Here is a 20973-nt window from a genome sequence, read left to right as displayed (position 1 = left end):
GAACATCTCAATTCCTTTAATCTGCCATTTTTCTTCCTTTTTTTCCTCCTCTTGCCCGCTCGGTGGTGTATCGTCGTCGTTCATTTGCGTAATCTCAAATGGCATCTGGAAAGTATGTACTCGTGTGTATGCACGATGTATGCCGATCGTACGGCGATAACCGACCGGTGGAATCGCGAGAAAGGAAACGAGGTTATTCCGCGCGCGTAGGGATGAAGCGCGAGATAAACGAGCCGGGCGACGAGCTAATGACAACTCGCCGGAGAAAGTTGAACGCTGGTTGCTCGGACGGTAGCCTTCTTGTCTGACCCTTCGCGTGTCGAATGGCCGCGTGCGTGCCCGTGTAATCACTCGCTACGCCGATATTAGCACGCCCCAGCCGCTTTTTTCTACCACGGTGTATTCTGCCATGGAAGAGCCTCGCGGTTCTTCCGCGAAATTCCCTGTTGCGTAAACGATTTCACGAGTCTCGCGAGGAGGGTGTGCAATTGGGATGAAGAGAGAAAAAGAGAGAGGCGAACAGGTGGTTCTCAAGTAAAGGAGGGTTTGGGAAGAGCGTGGCGCTCGGCCGAGGGTAACGATATGGTACTTTAATTTGATTTGGGATCGGGTTAATGGAATGGCGGGTGGAGCGGTCGGCTGATTTAAGCAGCGTGAAGCGTTGAGAGGAACAGGTAGTTGATTTTAAGAATTGGACGGTAGAGATTGACAAAGCTATGGGAATTTGTAACTTTTAGACTAGGTGATGTCTACGTACGAAGCTTCGTGAAGTTTCAAAGACCGATTTAGATCGATATTTCTCGAAAAATATATGGTACTATATATTTCAAAGCAATAGTTGTAAACTGAAGCCATTCCCGGAATAGCGGACGCGCGAGAGCATGGTGTGTCCCGGTCGATGCTTGGCCATTATTCAAACACCCGGAAGACGATCGAGGCGCATTGTTCGAGGTGGCCAACCGGCACCAGGGCCTGGATATCCGGGCTACTACCGAAAGACCACGAGGAACGACTCTGTACTGGGGAGAAAGGGGGAGGGGGTGGGAAGGAAGAAGGGACAGAGGCGAGCGTTTCTTCTGGTGGCGAACAGCGTGTAACACGTGGCAGTATCTTGTATCGGGGCCGCGATCCCCTGCTGGTAGCACGTTGTTCTACTCTATCCGCGGCGCTGCCATTCGCTTCTCCCCGCCGCGGATGCCAGTAGTGTGGCGGCGGCTGCGGTTCCACGGGGGACACCAGGCCGTCGTGGGGTCTCCACCGCGTCCCTGCAACCCCGCACGCCCCCGCCCAGATCCGCTGGCATGCCTACAAGAGTAGATTTCCTGCAGATAAACCGGCGACCGCACGGAGGTCCGCCGGTGGCCATAGGTGCGCTCTCCCCTTGACTACACAAGCGTGTGTGTATGTGTGTGCGCGCGCTCATATACGAGATCTACGTACGTAGGTGTACACGCGTGTGAGAGAGCCACGGTTATGGCTGTATAATATAGTCCCTCTGTTGCCCTCTCTTCTTTGGCCTTTCTCTGTCGCTCGTTCCCTCCGTGGCCGTCGAGTGCAGCCTGGGTTCAGCGGAGGTCATTGCAAGGTTGCCTTTCGAAGAGACCGCCTCGAACAGCCGAGCCTCTCCTCCGGGCGACCACTTTCCCCGTTTGATCACCCTGCTATGCTCTTTCGAGTGTTGCCGCTGCAACGAGCCAGCCCCGGAGGTTGAAGGTGAAGCCCGCGATGAGGTCGATGCGCTTTCTGCGCCGACGTTTTTACGGGCCGCTCTGTGCCTGCCCCGAGACGTGTGGGTGGACGATCCGAGGGATGACGAAGGCGTTCTGAGGGATCCACCGAAATTTTTGGAGAGGCTGCCTGGTAAACGAGAAAGATCTTTCGTATATATCAGTACGTACCGAGTGGTTCTTTGAGAGGTGGTTTGGATTAGGTTTGTTTAAGTATTGTGGCATGGCGATGTAATTCGGTTAGTCGTTGGAAACTACAATTAGAACGGTTTAATTCTGTAGCTCGTATTTGTTTTTCTTCCAAGTACCTGTATATAGTAATGGAGTATTGTAATTTATTGCATGGTACAGTTGTACTTTTTTCAGGCTTGAAATTGTATTGACAGAGTGACTGTAACTACCTAGTACAGTTTCTAGTACTTCTACTAGAACGTTTATGGCGCTCTAGCTAACAAGCAATAATGATATGTTGCTTTGTAACGCCTTCCCTATTAGTTTAAACCGAAGTACGAAATTGAGTTTGTGACTGCTGTGTTTATAGAGGTTTTACTCGATATTTCCTGTATGTTTCCTATTTTTAATATTACCAACAAGTTTTTAAGAATCCGCTCGTAAATTCTTTAAACAAAAACAAACTATCAACTTTCTAAGAATTCTTCGGATTTTTGCCCAATAAAATTCTACCACACTCTGTACATTTCGTTCCGCTAAAATCACGTGCCAAGTTTATTCACCATACGAAATTCAAATCGAGAACTTCGACTCGAAGATTCCACCGCGATAAATCTCGAACACGTGTTCGCAGGAACGCTAATCGTCCAGTCTCTTTTGTGTTTCCGTTTTCATCTTTGACCGGCCACGAATTCCCGGCCAATAAATCACACCGATAATTTGCATTTCATCCATTATACCGTTTTAACTGTACAGTTCGTCGATAGGATCGCGGGTCTCTGCACGACACCGACTTTGAAAAACATTGGAACGTCGGTTCTTCGAGAAATTTCGCGAGCCTAGATAAAATATGTTCGTAGGGAAACCATCGGAGCTCGGGAATAAGACGTCATGCCGTTAATTTGTCTCCAAACTGGGCATAAATCAGCTTGCTCGATCTTTCCTCGAGCAAGGAAAAGCGCGAACACGTGGTATCAAGCTTGCCAGCTATGGATCTTACGCTTGTACTCGCTCGGGCTGACTTTTTAACTGTTTGCAACAAGTTTATCTTACCCCTCAGAATTTCTCCCTTACTTCGTGTAATTTATACGATGAAATAAATTAAGTCCTCGATATGGTTAATAGAAATTATAGCAAGAAACTACCGCGGTATCATATCACATGAGGTAGCTTTTGACAAGATTCAAAGTACCAAATAAAATTGTATATCTAATAAAAATATTCATAAACACAGTGCTAAATGTGTTTACAAAATTCAGTGGGTATTCAAATAAATATTTTCCTCTCAAGAGACACTATTTTTTTTTTTTTTTTTCAAAGAATTGTAGCTTTGATTATCAAACTTTGATTATTAATCGGTTTAACACGTTTGCATCTCGTCGATCGTTCCAATGACAAACAGTATCCTGATACACGTGACAGCGAACCGTCACTGCTTCGGTGGTGCGTTAACCGGAGGTGCACGTTGATGGCGCGAGTTTTCACCGGAAGTAAAGCGGTCGAGGTCGGGACCAAAGGTCAGGACGCACCTACGAGCACCATTGGAGAATTTAAATTAGCTTAGAAAGTTCAGGGTCGACTTGCTACGGGTCCGTGCGTACGCTCGTCGACGAAAAGCAGCGCAGGAAACAGCTCCTTGTAGATCGATGGAAACGATAGCTGCCGGCTAAAGCGGGGAAATCGGTTCGATCGGAATTTTCGCCGCGTAGAATGCCGTTGCCGCTGCTGTGAAAGGAAAAGCAGCTTGTAATTTGTTGCTTAACATGTTTGTTTTGCCAGAAGGCGCTCGAACATTACCTTTTGCAAGTTTTCGTCCGAGTCACTAACTTGACTTAACACAGAGTTAAATTTACGTAGCACTCTTGTTCGCGTAAGTAGCTCAACGATTGAACGTTTAAAATATTTAGAATGTTTCATTGGAAGACGAACATAGAATTACGGATAGAAGTTTGCTTCTATTTTTAAACAATTCTGTTTCTAACTATTGTCAAACGATGGAAACACAGACAGGAAACCTTCAGAGAAAAATTTGGCCCTCTAAATAAATCGACAGTGAAGGAGCTGATATAAATTTTTTGATTGTATTCTTTGTGGGAGTCTATATAATTCTATCGACAAATATTTGATAAATAAAAGCGCGATGTAACTACGAACGATTGACTCGCCTAATGTGAAATAATCTAGCACGCCGTTCCGAAACTCGAAATATTAAAGTATTCGTGTAGCGATCAGAATGGAGAACGTACAAATACTTATCACCGGATCTACAGAGATTCAATTTTCTTCTGAAAAATGAGTACACGTTTGAATATTAAAAGAAATTGTGTTCGACACACGGCAGAGAGTATCTGATAAGTTCTTGCAACGGAAAGCTAAAAGAAGCTCATTAAACAGATGTTACGCGAGATGAAAAAGAATTCTACTATTATCGAAGGAACATCGTAACGATAAATCATCGATTGGTTGATTTTCACCGGCGGATAATGCGTTTCGTGATGTGTCGAACTTGAACGAATTTAGATCTTGGCCTCTGCTGAATATACCCATCGGACCGAGGTTTACCTCATCAATCACGAATTAATGATTCACTGATTTGACAAGCACTAATACGTACAACGTCCTGGAGAAATTTGATAAACGCCATGGATCGATCGATGAACCGAAAGGTTCTTTCTTTAATGTTTGCTTATTTATTCGTTGACCAAGATTAATGAATTCTTTCTGTTAATCGTTGTAGCTTTGAAGTTTCCTCCTACTAATATTAGTACCATACAGTGACTTTATATACATAAAGAGATAAATAATATTCGACGAAGATAAAGAAGAAAATATACATTAAGAAACCGAATAGTTTTAATAGAACTAGAGGCTTCGATCTTTTAATTCTTTCAAAGCTTACTGACTTTTAATCCTCTTAGTAGTCATAATTTAATTAAGTCTTCCGTATCCAATAGAAATCCATCAACAAATGTTATCTAGACATATATGTAAAAGGCAAGAGTGACCGGTTCATTCATCAACGCTCAGTGCAAACCGCTGTAACTAGAAACGTCAAATTTGAAAAGTATACTTCTTTTATGACGTAGACACGGGGAATAAGGAAGGATTTTTGAAAGTACGTACCTCAAAAGTGTAAAAAGAGGTAAAAATTTTCTATCGATAGGACGACCATGTCTCGCTAGTTGCCAAAGTTGGAGACGTGAAATTCGCCATACGAATTATTCAACTCCTTATAGGGGTATATTTTTTCTCAAAAAAATAGCCATATTTTTATATCCATTAAAGCTGAAGATTTGGGACTCGGCGAACAAACTGCTCGTTTAAAAAGAAACGGAATGGTATCAAAACAGAACGTAATACACATAAATTACCATAAAAACGAGTAAACACCGTGCGGGTGAAGCTGCGGGCGGCCAGTTAGATACCAATAATTCCCATTACCTTGAGATTAGGCTGGGAATAAAAAAAATTATTCAATCTACTTCGGTACCATTCAATTTAGTTCATATTGCATTATATTACGCTATACGCGTATATTATGTTACTTCACGCTACAATTTCTATAGCATAAATAATACGGTTGAACGTGCCGGCAGCATAAAAATGGCAAATTATGAAAATAACAGTAGAAAATATCAATGCTGCCCGAGGCATTAAGTTTTGTCGATTTGCGAAATGGGTGCGCAGATGTAGGAAACTAGAATTTGCGAGCGGCACGAATCGAGCCGATTTATCGGCGCCAGTTTATCGCGAGCCGCACTTTAATAACGAGTTATTGCCGAGGACCACGCCGCGAAAGAGGCAGGCATTTATCAGGGGTTTAGCCGATAATAGAATGCGCCGGTTCGTGAGCAGTACGCGGGGGCGGCAATTTGTAACAATGCCGGATAATAAAGTGTAACCACCCACGGGTCTCGTTCCTTGTTCCTCCCTCGTTCAACGCGTCTATGGGGTGGAATCACAGATTTAGAATCTAACCTCGATGTCTGTCAGATTTCAGCGCTTCTTTTATGATTTTTCGACAACATTCCAGCAAGCTATTTATTCTTTCTGTGATACGGAGAGGTAAGAAATATCCAACCATGTAAATTTAATTCTTTAGTTATTTACTGGAAGAGACAGTTAGACGTTCATAAATTGAATGTTAATTTCTATATCGTTTCGTCGACTTATAAGTCTCTCGTTGATTTACAAGTTGTATATAAAGGGGTGAATATTATTAAAGTAAAACACTGTGTGATTTATGGTATTTGAAAGAAATAAACGCCAAGACCAAATTATCACGAATACCAACAGCAGTTACCAGTTTTGTCCAAGTATACAGTGACGAGCATATAAATAGCGAAATTCCCTTTTCGACGAGTTGACGACAACTCGTATTGATTGGTGGAGAAAGCAATGGGCAAAAGTTATTTTTACGACGAAAGATTTATTGTTTTTAACTATTATTTTTATTAATAACATGTACATTTTATTAGTAACATAGAATTATATTTACGATATATACGATACATACGAAGCAAAGGTGTTTTCTTTATTTATATATCGCAAAAAACATTCGCCATTTCTGTATATTTGGATATATATAAAGAACTGTGCATCAAAATGAATAAAAACGACACGTTGTATGACGCTTTATAAGCGTAGTTTTACGTACCATCTCTTAGAACCAAAATTTAAATTAAAGTTTGTTACATTGAGGAGGTATATCGAAGACTTCGCATTTCTCTATTTATATTTGTACACAACTTATTTGCTAACTCATTTAGAACTCATGAAACAAACTTGTTTCTTTTGTAAAACACACATATGTAATCTTTTAAACGGAAATCGGTTAAATCACCTGCATTCTCTAATCTAACAAGACAATCATCAGCAGGTATCAAAGATACATTCAATTCAAGTATCGTGCATTGAAATTTGCATGCAGATCACGCTAATCTGGATCTTCCTATCAAAGACTGTTATCTGCCTCATAACCGATGCACGCGAAAGAATATCCGTACCGTTATACATGCTAACAGGAAGCCAAGAAGCGAAGTTTCTTCTCGAAAACGTTTCTTGAAAGTCTAATATGATCTTGCTTCAAGAATATTCATCCTTTGTCTACTCTGACCACAACAACGGCATTGATAATCTGAAATTTATCTCTCGTATTATTTTCGCTGATAAAAAGATACAAAAGTAAGAGATTTGCCGTATAAATGGACCTATAAACGCTTCTAACCTTTTCCTTTCCGAATCTAAGTCTTTGATTTCCAGAAAGATCATTCCAAAAGCTATAACAATTGATCGTATAAAAATTTTCCTGAGTGGAAAGGGTCAATTATCAATTCCGTTCGAGAAAGTAACTTGTTATAACTGTAAGAGATTTGTCGTATAAATGGATCTACAAACGCTTCTAACCTTTTCCTTTCCGAATCTAAGTCTTTGATTTCCAGAAAGAACATTTCAAAACCTATAACAATTGATCGTAAAAAAATTTGCCTGAGTGGAAAGGGTCAATTATCAATTCCGTTCGAGAAAGTAACTTGTTATAACTGTAAGAGATTTGCCGTATAAATGGATCTACAAACGCTTCTATTCTTTTCCTTTCCGAATCTAAGTCTTTGATTTCCAGAAAGACCATTCCAAAAGCTATAACAATTGATCGTATAAAAATTTGCCTGAGTGGAAAGGGTCAATTATCAATTCCGTTGGAGAAAGTAACCAATCCCTAGACTTGCCTTTATGCATACTATCGCCGTTCGACACAGATCTTTGTCGCGGCTATCGCGATCTCGTTATCGCCTCGACCTTTCGTGCATTTTTCCCTCGACCTCTCGTTCGATACTTTCTCCGATTGTTCTTCTATGGATGGAGAGAGGGCCGTGTAGAGGGCTACCGGCAATTTATTCCTCTCACGTGGCCTGGTCTTATCGATTTCTCGAAATAAGAGGGGGCACATAAGCTGCGAATTTGATGCTCGAAATCTCGAGACGGTGGATCCGGTGCGATTTCCTTCGCGACGGAACGTAATGGTGTCGTGGCGCCATTCGAAGTCGATCGTCCGCGGCCATGACGCTGATAGTTCGCAGGATCGGTCGCAATTTAAATTCTAAATGCGATCCCTTTTTGCTCTGTCGAGCAGATAAGCGCGTCGTTACGATCTTCTTTGGGGCTGGCTCGCTGACGGTTTTAAACGGATCGATAAATATCGGTGAACGTCTTGAACGCTGATATCGATATCTATTGATAATGTATTCGGTTGGATTTATTCAGTTATCACATCGACGATTGGTCAGGTAGATCTACCATTCGATAACTATTGATATTTTATCTTTGTCGCTTTTTATACTCTTGGTTCGAGCGTTAGTATGATTTATTATGAAAAGACTGGTTTGCAAGGCTTAATGATAAATGCAGAATGAAACGATTTAAAGCATTACGCGATAGAGACAAATTCTAAAGACTCGATGCTTAGTAGAGTTGATGAAGAAAGAATTTTAGAGCGAAGAGCCACCCTTAGGCATATTGCACGCCATAAATTACGCGGTAATACGCAATCTTTCTTCCATTAAAATCGACGAGAAAATTATCTCGTTTTTAAGAAACTTTGCTGCGCGTTGAATAGACGTAGGATACAAATGTGCGATTCTTTGAAGTTTTTTTTTTTAGAGATTAAATCAAGTGAAATCTGTGTTGACCGATTGTATCTCTTATATTTATGAAAATTGGAAGTCTGGTTGGACGTAATTGGATTCCATATTGAGTGTATCGATTACGATGAAAATGTAATTTTGAGAAATCGGAATTTAACGTAATTTATTCGCAAATTGATTGTCCTGTTAAAAGATTGAGATTAATTCTGACTTAATACTGCATTAAGCATAGGTTATCGTAATTGTGTAATTAACGTTACAATATAATTCCAGCTTTTTACACGTCAGCAACTATTTCCTCCTGGTTATTACGTTCATGCATATTATATTCATGGCAATTTATTACGTTTCCGTCGAACAACTGCTATTTACCAAATCTCGTAATTATACTATATTTCACTGTACAATCCCATTAGGCAAACATCAATTAACCCGAATGCTCGAAAGCATCATAATCCGTGTTTAAGCAATCTCAACAAATGTTGGTCTGTAAAAGCGGCAGTTGCATTCCAGGTGGAAATCAACCGCAGATTGCCTCGAACTTGCTACCGTCTGAAGAACACGTCTCGCTAATTAAGAGTTAGCTATCGTCCAACTCTATCTTTCAGTGAAAACGTAAAATCGAAATATAGGGCTCCTGTTGCATTCCTTCTCTCCAGACGAATTTACCATCTAATTTTCCGTTAGAGTATCCACTTCTCGATATCATTGATCTTTTCTTCGTTTCTATATTTCCGTTCGAATAAAACGAAGACAAGTTTCGACGGAATTTTCGAACTTTGACTTGTGAAATTTCGCGAAATTTTATATCGAGAATTTTCAATACGAAGATATTACGAAAGTTTGTTGTTCGGCGAATGATTAGGGAGATAAATTGTTGAAGATTCGCCAGTGAAAGAGAAGATCGAAGGATGCTACGAAAATAATTTTTATTCAAAGTTAGCAAAATACAAGTCTTCGTTAAAAATAGGAAATTGGTTTTAAGTAGACCGGAACATTATACTATTAAATTTAACGACGAATCGTCCTAAACGTATTAACAGGCCTTAAACGTAAACTGATTATCCTTCAATAAACTCGAAACGACGCCATCAAAGATAAATCAGACGAGAAGAACTACCCTTACAAACTACCATTTAACTACACCGGCAATAACCGCGATATCTTTGTCCGATCCAACGAACAGGATAATCTTTCTGCGCTTGAAAACCATTTAAAAGATGTACAACTTCCTATTCGTTGCATCGAGTTCCATCGAGCAAACACGACTTCGTATATCGCTTCATTTCCATCCGTTGTCGGAACGTACAACGAGGAAATTGTCCCGTAACGAGCCTCTAAATTCCCATTAAACAAGGCCAGCGTGAAAAAGGCGCAACGACGAAAAAGCTCGCGACTACGGCCGTCCTTGCGGACAACGCTCGTGTCGTCGTGTAATTGAGAGACATTCAGAGTGCATTAGCGCTGCTGACCAGGGGGCAGGCAGGCGTATTAATTGCTCATCAGCAGTAATGAAGGGTTTGTAAGCCGATATTAGCATAACTAACAGGTTTCCCGGTAATGAAGCCACGCTCACGGTCACGATGCCACCGGTCTCTTTATGTCCTCCTGGACCCTTCGGATATCCTCGCGTATATGTAGAAGACTATGCTCGATGGATCTTTCATTAAGTACACGGAGAATACCTTTGGTATAGATAATTTGCGGTTGAAACTTCGATGCATCGTGTTGCAATTTGGAAATTGCGAGGCGACGAAGCACTATTACGTTTCTGGGCTGCTACGTCTCTTATGGAAAGTATAATAATATCGTGTTTGTACAATGCAAACTGGAGATCACCGTGTAAAGTCGAAAGGGAAGCGGAAATAAAGATACATAGGGTCGGTTTATTTCGAAAGCGACGTTCATTTTTTTTTTTTTTTTGAGAAAGATTGGCAAAACGAAAAATTCACATATAGTTGAATGCAAATTAGTTTCTAGTTATAAACAATTTATAATTTCAGTCCTAAAATATTCGTTCGTTTTAATCAATTGAAGTTTCGTTGATAAATGAAACCCCATAATCGTTTATTTTGCAATTGACCAATTTTGAAATTAGTGTAGGTCCATTCATGATCCTGAAAAAAGATATTGGTCCTGTTAATTCTCAAAAAACAAAGTAAATAGACTTCATCAGCATGTTTTAATCGATAGAAACGCAATCACCTGAATATTTTAAAACGAAGGGAAATGGAAATACGTCGAATGTTTCGAGATAAACAGTCTATATATTGTGCTAATATCTTATCGGCAATTTCACGAGTAAATTAAATCTTGAGAAAAATAGACAAGCGCCTGGATATTTTTATAACGCGGTATATCTCTTTACCAAAGAAACTAAACCACCCTTTACGATCCTTAGATACCTATAAAGTAAACCTTCTAATTCCTATCGTTCAAGTTATTCTCCACAAAAATAACCGTAACTTTATCATGGATAATCCCACGCTAACTTATCCAAAGCGAGTTCCTTCATCCATGGAACACGGTTTTCTCTCCGTAGCAGCCACGACTCTTTTCCAGGCGACATGATTACACGCTGTAGTCTATCTAAATAACTTCGTATCTCCGTCGAGCTTAATTTACCTGGTTGCCGTCCTGACTCTAATTACTCCAGATTCGATATCGTTTGGTAACACGGGCTAGAATAATAATTAAAACACGGTTGGATGAAAAATAGCGCAAAACAGCTGGCTGCCTGCGTGGAAATCAGAGATAACAACGATTTAACGAACCCCGACGCGATCCAGGGTAGGAATCGCGCGTGGAAAATAGAAGCTCACGATTGTGCAATAGGCTGGGCGTGGTTGTGTGCCTGATTGCGTTTCGTGGCTGAACGAAGGGAACGAACAGGATGCTTAATTAAACGCGTAAACGTTGATTAAGGGGGTATACTACGCAGACGTCCGAAATTTTGTAAAATAAAAATTATTCCAGATCTCGATGAATCGCGTTCATATAGTTTGTGTATTTCTATATTTTTGAACAAGTGTATTTTTACATTTTGATTGAACGAAGAATTTACAAATATGGAAACATGTAACGTTGAAAATTCTGACGTTCGTTAACGGGAATGTTAAGATTTTTCAATCAGCCACACTGGTACCTTCTAGTCGCTTAGAAGTTATACATTGGAGAACATGTTTCGCTCGATCGAACGCACATTTGTTTGTAAAATCGAAGTTCATCCGTGGAGGTAGAAAAGGACCGAAAGAGGAAAAGATGGGATCGCGCGATGTCGCGAGTCAGCCGATTGACCTCCTGATCCTTGGTATCTTTTCTCGGTAACCGCAATTCCACGAGGAAGCGAAACACTCAAGAAACTCGAGGTATGATTTCATTCGACTTCCTGCGCGAGAGAAGAAACGAGAGAAAAAAGCGAGGGAATCTCGTCGTAAACGTCACGTTGGGTGCGGCTAGGCAGAGTACATTTTAACTTGGGATTGTAAGCTAGAAAGAGGGGAAGGAAGACGAAACTCGGAGGATAAAACGAATCGGTCGCAAGAACGGTGTGTGACACTTCGTTTAACTGGCCCGATGGTGGAAAGAGAAATATAAGAGAAAGAAAATGACTTCTATCGCGAGAGGAGAAAGTAGAAAAGGAACAAGTCGCTTAAAAGGAAGCTGAGAACAGCAAATGAACCAAAGATAGAAATAAAAATCGCGTGCTTGAAGAAGGCCGACATTTAATGTAACCCACGAGGAAATGGAAATAGTCCAACTTAAAAATAAAGGAATAAAATAAAAAAGTAGATCGTCTCATTAGCAGCCGAACAAATAAAGACAAAACACACCTGAGAACAGATATGTAAATTACAAAACTCGACGAGGTAACTAAATCGAATCGAATCGTCTAAAAATCTTAAAATACAAGAATTCGGTAAATGAATTAAAATACAAATTCATCGTCAAAAATAAAAATGAAAAAAAAAGAAGGCAGTTAAAAGATACATATAGAAAGAAAGAGAGAGGTATGAAGCGAGATGAAAGGAGGTTGGATGGCAAGAGTAAAGAGCAGAAGGGAAGAAGCGGTGAAAGAGGGATAAAGAAAGAGAGGAGAAAGGAGGAGAGACGGAAGCACAGCGGGAGATAGAGCGTAGCGGGAAGCAGTGGGGCGATGTTGATCTGGTTAGGCTGGTGGGCAGCGGTCGTCGGTACGCCGCGGTCGACGTCGGTACGCCGGTCGTCGGCGAGAGAGGCGCGCGACGACCTCGACAGGGCGTGGCAGGTCACCGGTTCTTGTTCGCTGGTGCACAGTGGCGTAGCCACCGATCGGGTTTAAGGTAGGCCAGCTGCGAGGAATTTCTTGCGTGATTCCATTGCGAGAATCTGTTCTAACCGTTCTACCATTGAGAGAATCTTAAAGCGGTCATAGTTGAACTTGAAATTTGCGACGCAAGTAGATCATTGATTTTCTTGTTTTATCATTTCTATTCAATTTTAATTTTGACGGAAAACCCGATAGTCAGATTTCAATTTCTATTTTCGATTGACATTACAGGAAACTATTTACGTCTTTTGAAATTTTTTAAGAAATTCTTTGATACGATTACACTTTCAATCATACCACTGTTATGATCGATTTTTCTAATATCTTTGTTCGAATTTTGCTTTCCTCGAACAAATTAAGGTAACATGTAGCGATAAAAACTATCGAATTGTCGATTTTCTAAAACGGAAGAACCTAAATAGAGTTACATGGACTTAAACGATCTGGTATGTAGACGATCGACGATGAGGGTTAATATTGAATTTCTTTAGCACTTTGAGCTACCATTGGGTATTAAAATATTTCGAGCGCTGATCGTAATTCCCGATGTCGACAAAGGTGATCGGTAACGAAACGGGGCAGGTATCTAAACTACATCGAATTCGTTTAAAGCGTTTAAAAGAGCAAAGATATTTCGTACTACGAAGTTGATCGCTTTATGTGATAAAATAGTTTCCAGTAGAACGTTTAGCCGATAATTTGTCAGCGTTATCTCTGCAGATAATTCGATGTACGTTTAGGTCTTGTGTCGAAAATACCATGCGTGCGGAGAAATCGTAAATTCGTGTGGTATTCCTTTATGTAACGATGCGCCATGCTAGGTTCAACCGACGCCCGGAATTTGTGTCGAACAGGTATCTGAAATTCCGGTCACCTTCCACCTTTCGTTAATCGCGACCTTTATCTCGCTGGTAACTCGCGGTAGGGGAACCTTTACATTTCCTAACCTCTGATAATATTCAACGTCCCCATGGAAAACCTTCCACGCTTCGTTCCTCGTTAATTCATATATTTCCCTCTACATATTATATGCACGAAGAATTTTTATAGCATAGGACGTGATGAGACTATCAGGATCACGTTGGTAAAGTTTGGAACAAATATGAAATTAGACAAGGGGAACTGCATGATATTTGATGCAAGTGTATATCTCACAGAGATCAGAAAGTATTTAAACAATCAATTATCTATTGTATTAACAGGTATCGGTGTTCAATGGGACCATATTTAACATACTTCTAGGAATCGGTTTCAAATTTTATAATGTAATAACATTCGAAAATGTTTCATATAACACGTACGATACACTCGCGAAAGTTTTCTATGCTAAGTGTTCAAATACTTTTGTGAATCACTTCCAAACTTACAGAAGCAGCAACGGTCATAGAATCTAAACTCGGGAAAGAACGAAGGTACGAGCGATAGCATTCGTTTTTACAAACTGTATCCGTTGTATGCCCAGTAGTGTACAACCCGACAGGGAGTCATAAACGTAAATTCCGAGCATCGGTTCATCCTAGTTCATTCCACGTCGTGTTTTGCATACTGCAACGCCATATAAGGCGGTACCGTGAGCGCGTAACAGCCCGAAGCGAATGCAGCAGCTGGATGCAATAGCGTTAACAAAAGTTATAACAGCGGTTACGACGTTTTTCGCCTCGTATGTCCCAGATTCGTGCTGGTTTATACTTTGTTCTTTGCGTCGAACAACCGTTCCATGTCCGGCTACAAATGTCACGAAGATTCTCTTCGACGTGTGCAGATTAGCGTATAGAATTGTCAGCTGCAGCAAGATTGCCAACTATATTAGGTTACATCGCAATTATAGTTATTATACGGACGTGCGAGATGTATCTGATACGTATCAGGTTCCTGTGAAATATTTGTCTAAATTTTAGATTATTAAAGTAATGTATGTCAATTTGAGGGAGTGTTGGATCAGAGAAAAGTGAAAGATAATATCCGTATGATTGGAAAAGATAGCGAAGTGTCTACGAAAAAGAAAACTACAGCGATAATTATTCCTGCGATATAGAGCTTAATCTTGTAAAATCTGATTATATACTCTTTAATGATACTTTTTAATGTTAGTCTTGAGAAACAAATTATTTATTTCTACGTCGATGAAGATATATCGTTGAACGATATTCTTCGATATTATAGCAATTAGGCAAAGTTTATTACGAGCAGATTATTCTATCGTTGCAAGAGACAAAATCATTGGGACTTTTTACATTCAGTATAAAACAAATCTTCCGTATGGTTTTGAAAGATAAATTAAATTTCTTGACAAGTATCTAAATCTTCTTAGATCAAGAATTTTAATAGCAAAAAGCCCATAATGGACCAATAAACTTCCAATGATATATTCCATTATGTTCTCGGCAAATTACTCACCAGGGCCAGCTTGTCATTTGTCAGCGACTAACCATCTTGGAATTTTTCACATATCGTAAAACGTTCATCTCATTAACTCGTCATTGTCATTGCGCAACAGCTGTAGTGACGAGGCTTCTAGATGTCACAGACGCGACTTTTATTACGAACCTACCTCGAAGAACGTGGTATAGTTGATGGAAGATGATTTAAACCCATAGAATAATTAAAGGATGTATTTTACGCGTCGTAAATCGGTGTCGAGAGGCGTTAAATATTTCGCTTTTTACAGAATTCATCGTAATTCTCGTAGAAAATTGTACGCGACATGGTGACACGTGCATGATACAAAATTAGACATTTTCGAACGCTTAAAAATTCCAATACTTTCACATTGGTGAAGTAAGCAAAATTAAATAAAGCAATGGGAGATATATGGTCACCATCGTTATCGCTTTAAGTAAAGAGAATACTACCCACGAAAAATATTTGCAGCACTACGAATAGAGTAGTCATAGTTCCATAACAAACGCATGAAGACATTAAAATTCCAGAAAACTAAAATTATAATATATAATAAAAAAGAAAACAGCAATTTCATGCAGAGTCGTCTTATCATTTATACGAAAAAGGAAGGGAATCTAAGAAAGATCTTGAAACTTAAACCAACCGAAGAACGAGGTATAAAACGTCGACGAGTATCGGCAGTGCTACATTCCATAAATTCGTTCCCGGAGGCCTCGACTCGATTTTGCAACGGGCAAGCTACAGCGACTGTTTTTCCCCATAGAGAAACCGATGGACCGAGAGAAAAGATTCCACGGCTCCATCGCGACCAGTTAACGTGACGCTGTTCCGAGTCGGTGCTCTTCCGAGGTTATAACCGCGGCTTCGAGATCCTTCGGGGTCAAGAATTCGAACTTGGTAAGAAGCAAGCCGTTATTTTTCGAGGAACCTCGATCCTTTTCACGCTCGACCAACACTTTCTGTGGATCCTCGACTGGAAAGAATTCCCCTGTCCGTTTTCATAGTTCTCGCTTCATCGTCGTTTGAATCGCGTTGCAAATAGCACAATGTGATTTCCTTAATATGTTTGCTACCCTGCGAATACGCGTATAATAAGAAATATTATCTTTGCACAATATTTTGTCAGAGGAATATTCTTTCCATAAAATCGTGTATGTAGGAAATTCTTTGCCTGTGAAAATTTATATCAGAGAAATTTTCTTTCCATAAAATTCTCTATCGAAGAATTATCACTCCCATAGCCTCCCATACGTACGAAATTTATTACGCAAGAAACATTCCTTTAACAAAGTTTTCCATCGAAGAAATATTCGTCGTATAAAATTTTGTAGGGAAGAAACGGTTCTTTTAGAAAACTTTCTATCGGCGAGATATGAAGAAAAGGTAAAGTTTGCCTGTTTCTATCGATTATTCTCCGTAGAAGATCTTCCTTATCCGTTCGAGAATCGCATTGTCTACCGTAACGTGTAAATATGGAATCTAAATATCCAGTTGTGGAACAATAACGTAGAAAAATCATTAAACACACCCTCGAAGCTGTTGCGCTCGAATTTCGCGCTGTCTGGCAAGCGCGCGAGATAAGAGCGTGTTTGTGGAAGGTATAATTGATGCTGGACCCGGTCTGGGATCGCGTTTGCCCTTAAGAGTTTGGAACTGGGTGGAGAAAATATAGGTTGTCTTCGTGGCTGGGCCTTTGGAGGGCCGCGGTCGCCCGCGGTGCAACACGAGGATGATATATTCGCTGCAACTGCAGCTGCACCACACAGACACCACGGCTGGCTCGAGGTTTTGTGAGATTACGAAACTTCTGCTTGTATCCCTGCTCGAAGACAATGAGATGTATGCGCCGAGATGAGATTCCTGTGGATTCTGCCATCTTGAACGTCTGCCCCCAAGAAGGACCTCCTGTCAACTTATCCTCGAACTTTTTTATGGTTCCTTTCACTTTCTTCTTCTTTCTTTGTCAATGCTAGCTTTTTCTAGATATTAGTCCGATCACGAAGGAATGCGTTCTTCAAAGAAATTTTCTGTATTCGTAGATTTAGAATTTACGATGATATAGCGTTAATAAATTACGTTCTAATCGTCGAGACTAGACCGTCTGACGTATGATATTACGCCCCCGTAAAAAGTGTAAAATTATGAATTACAGTATTTTCCTCTACGGTATCCAATTACCGAGTAATGGATTAAAAGATTCTAGGCTCCACTGAATCTCCATATTATCTCCATGTTAATAATCGTATCAGAAATTACTCTATCGTTCTTTCAACGCAAACCTAACGATCCTCTGTTGCATTTCCAATTCCGGAAACGCTCCAATTACTTCATGAAAATCTCTCAACGCGGCTCATCTTCTCCTTTTCCGTTTCCAATCTTACAAGCACTCGGCTAAATGTCAAAATATTCGTCTCAACCCAGGCAGAAAGAATTCCACTCGAAAGAAAAGAGCCACGACTCGCATTAAACATCTTTTTTTCTCTTTGAGAGACCGCTGTCGCTTGACAAGATTTCTGCACGCAGTCGGCCAAAACGAACAGACAGACTTCGTATGTAATCTAGCAAGCCTTTACGGAGCAAGGGTGGTAAAAACGATCGGGAGACGGCGGTTTTAATTCATGCTCATCAACGGATCAGGGAAAAATCTCGGTGTTCCGGGAGCAACGTTTTACCCTAAATACATTTTAATGAAATAGAACGTTCTACACGGCGTTGCACAGCTCGACAATTTCCACGCGAACGTTGCACGGTGCAAAAAGCCGCGGTTCGATCAACGAGGAGACATCGTGCACTATAATTTCCTGCTACTTGGGGGCGCCACGGCTCGCAGGCATAATTGATACCCTGATTTCAGAGTGGTAATTCATAATAATCAGCTAAGAGATCGCGAGCAGAAGCCTGCCTTTCGTAGCAACGTTCTATTCCGTACCGCAATTTAATATAATAAAAGTACGCCTTTTTCTCGTAGCACGGCACTCGATACAGCCCGACGATTTCTCTACGATGTTTAACGCGCGGCAAAAACATCACGGCAGGTCTCTATTTTGAAAAAAAAAAAAAAAAAAAAAGAAAAACGCACGCCGTAGCATACAGAGACACGCGTTATAATTTCCACGTCTTTTGCGCTAGCCTCTCTGATATACTTGCTTTAATAACGAAATAGTTCGAGAGTTTGTTTCACCTGAAGTTATGATAGGTAATACAGGTGCAAGTTTTCATTAGTTAATTTCTACTGGTAATGTGGTATTTTTGCCATGATCTTTCACGGAAGGAGGGATGCAACCGTGTCTTGTAAGGTATGATAGAGTAGACAGAAATTTAAAAGGTTTTTTAGGATACTCCGCAATGTTTTTAAGTCGCGTATATGAAATTTGTAATTTATAACGTGAAAGGAGAGAGGAGATTAAAGAAAGTTTCAGGGATTCGGTGAAATTGAATTCTATTAGATTCTGCGAGGAAAATGTTCATACGGAACTGACCGATATTTGCACCCTCTTTAACTTGTTGGAATCACAGAATCATTTTCCACGTCTAATGTATTTAAATTTTCCATAGATGCACGAACATTCGCGATCTGTTCTTCGACTAGAAAAATTTGTCAAACGAACGCCTCAAGCAAATCACTAAATCCAATCGCAATATCCAGCAACATGGATAAATATCAAACGCTTCTCTTCAATTTATCATTTTTCTGAAATATTTAGAGGTCCGTGCGTTATGATCTTCGTGGCTCGTACGAATATTTCTGATGTAGTTTGTCGCGCTTTGGTCCAAACAAGCCCAAACCAGCGTGCACGATTCGATCGCGCGAAACAGGCCTCGCGTCTGCATCTAATAACGATCCCATGACCCTGTTTTGTCTTGTACGAGCTAACAACTCGGCTAATTAACGTTCACGCGTAAGAAAACGGTAAGCGCGACGAGCTTCCATTCTTACGCTCGCCCGCTTTCGCATACCGTTAGCGTGGCTATCGGAAATTCGAAACAATGTTGGCCGTGTCGCCCGTGATAGATGGCCCTGTGTATTCCCCGTGGCCGTATTCTGGCGCGATCACAGTGTCAGCTGCAAGGGAGAAACGGGATAATTAGCCGTGCACCGAGCCGCGAGGTTCACGCGAGTAAACGGCGTGTAAAGCGAGAACCGCGGCACGGGATAATTTGTGCAAGTTCGTTGATCCTCCTTCTTGTCCTTTTCTTGTAATTAGTCAGCGAGCCGGCCGACGAGGAATAACTTTCCAGCTACGCTACTCGGTTGCCTGCGCTTGTTGTAACCGTGTGTTGAGAACGGTCGGAGAAACTGGCTTTTTCAAAGTGGCGATTCTGAGAGATTATACCTTGGTTAACGCGCTCTGAAAGTTTGAGTTCGAGTTAACGAAAGGGAACTTTCTAATCGAAGATGAATGTCACGGCCGTTTATTTTATTTAGTTCGCTTCAAGTCTTCCGTAACTTATAAAAACTTCATCTTTATCTAAACAAAGCGTATATTATTACATGTTTCTTAACACATATTGCAGAATAAGAATGAACGGTTTTCGCTGTAACTTCGTAGGGTTTCGTACAGTGAAAACTCCCATTGGAGCTTCGTTCTCCAAGTCGATGCGAGCTATTCAACCTAGAGATTCACCACCGCGAACATTTATCTTCAAACTCTTTTGCCACGAAAGCTGATCAAAAGCTGGGAACAAATCAAAATCGTTCCTCGGCTTCGTAAAAGCCGACGACTCGATTTACTCGGATCTGGATGTTGGGCTGGCGTTCGCGGAATGCACGAAGACGAGAACGAAGACCGGTCTGGGGTTTGCGTGCGGCGTTCGCGTTAGAACGCTGAATATTTCATTCATAAGCTAGCGATCGGCGTATTCTGTGCTCGCGAACGGAGCGCACACGGGCAAACGATCGTAGTACGGTGTGAGTGGCCGCGAACCGTGCAACGTTAAGCGGGGGTAAATCGCGGCGAGTTGCAGCCGCAATTACGATCGTGTGGCCCCCGTGAATGAAACGCCCGTCTTTTTTTTTTCTCTCTCCTCTTCTTCTTCCGCCTCCTTCCTTCGTCGTTCCGCCTCTTTCCTCTTGCTACGTCCTGCACCGTGATTCTATCCGTAGCGGGCAGCTCGAGCCGACTTTTTGCGGAACGGAGGTTTAATGAGCGAGCGCTGCGCGGCGTTCCACGCCGTTGAGGATGCCGCTTGTTGCGCAACGAGAGGAGACACCGCGCGGAACGCGCGACCTTCCGCTGGGTCGAGGGTCACGCCACGCGTTCAGGAACACGCGTGGGTTCCGCTGATTCAGACGACCGGTGGGTGCACGCGTGGGTGTCATTGTTCATGATCATTGTGAATGAGCATGAAGAGAAGGTGGTTTTAATTGGCGGAGCGGATTGTTTGTTTTTGGCATTTTATTTTAAGGTGGTTTGGAGTGTTTAGAAACCTTTTTGTATTTTTGTTGGTTTGAACTATGGTAGAAATAATTCCCACGTCTTTCTGCTCCGCTTTCTATGGATAATGGTCGCGACTTTCTTAAACCTCGTGTCGCTGTTATATTTATCATTACACCATTCTGAATCATTGAACGTTAATCGCTTGCCCAAGTGCGAAGACAATTAAGAATTTTACACTTTCACATTTGACACGGACTTAAAGGATGGATCACTTTAATAAATCTGTTAAATATCTTTTAAAAACGCTATATACCCTGTTAGGAATTGTGCAACAAAGAATTCTT

At 41.1% G+C, this 20973-nt stretch overlaps 1 protein-coding gene across 5 annotated transcripts in view; it reads left to right on the top strand.

Moving 5' to 3' along the window:
* LOC139991493 (uncharacterized) overlaps positions 1-20973 on the top strand; it is a 187076-nt gene that overhangs the window by 161735 nt on the left and 4368 nt on the right. The gene's annotated exons all lie outside the window — the stretch shown is intronic.

This window comes from Bombus fervidus, chromosome 10, assembly GCF_041682495.2.
Source record: "Bombus fervidus isolate BK054 chromosome 10, iyBomFerv1, whole genome shotgun sequence".
Classification (NCBI taxonomy): domain Eukaryota; kingdom Metazoa; phylum Arthropoda; class Insecta; order Hymenoptera; family Apidae; genus Bombus; species Bombus fervidus.
The sequence above is the reverse complement of the archived record's forward strand: the minus strand, read 5'-3'. Positions and strand labels throughout refer to the sequence as shown.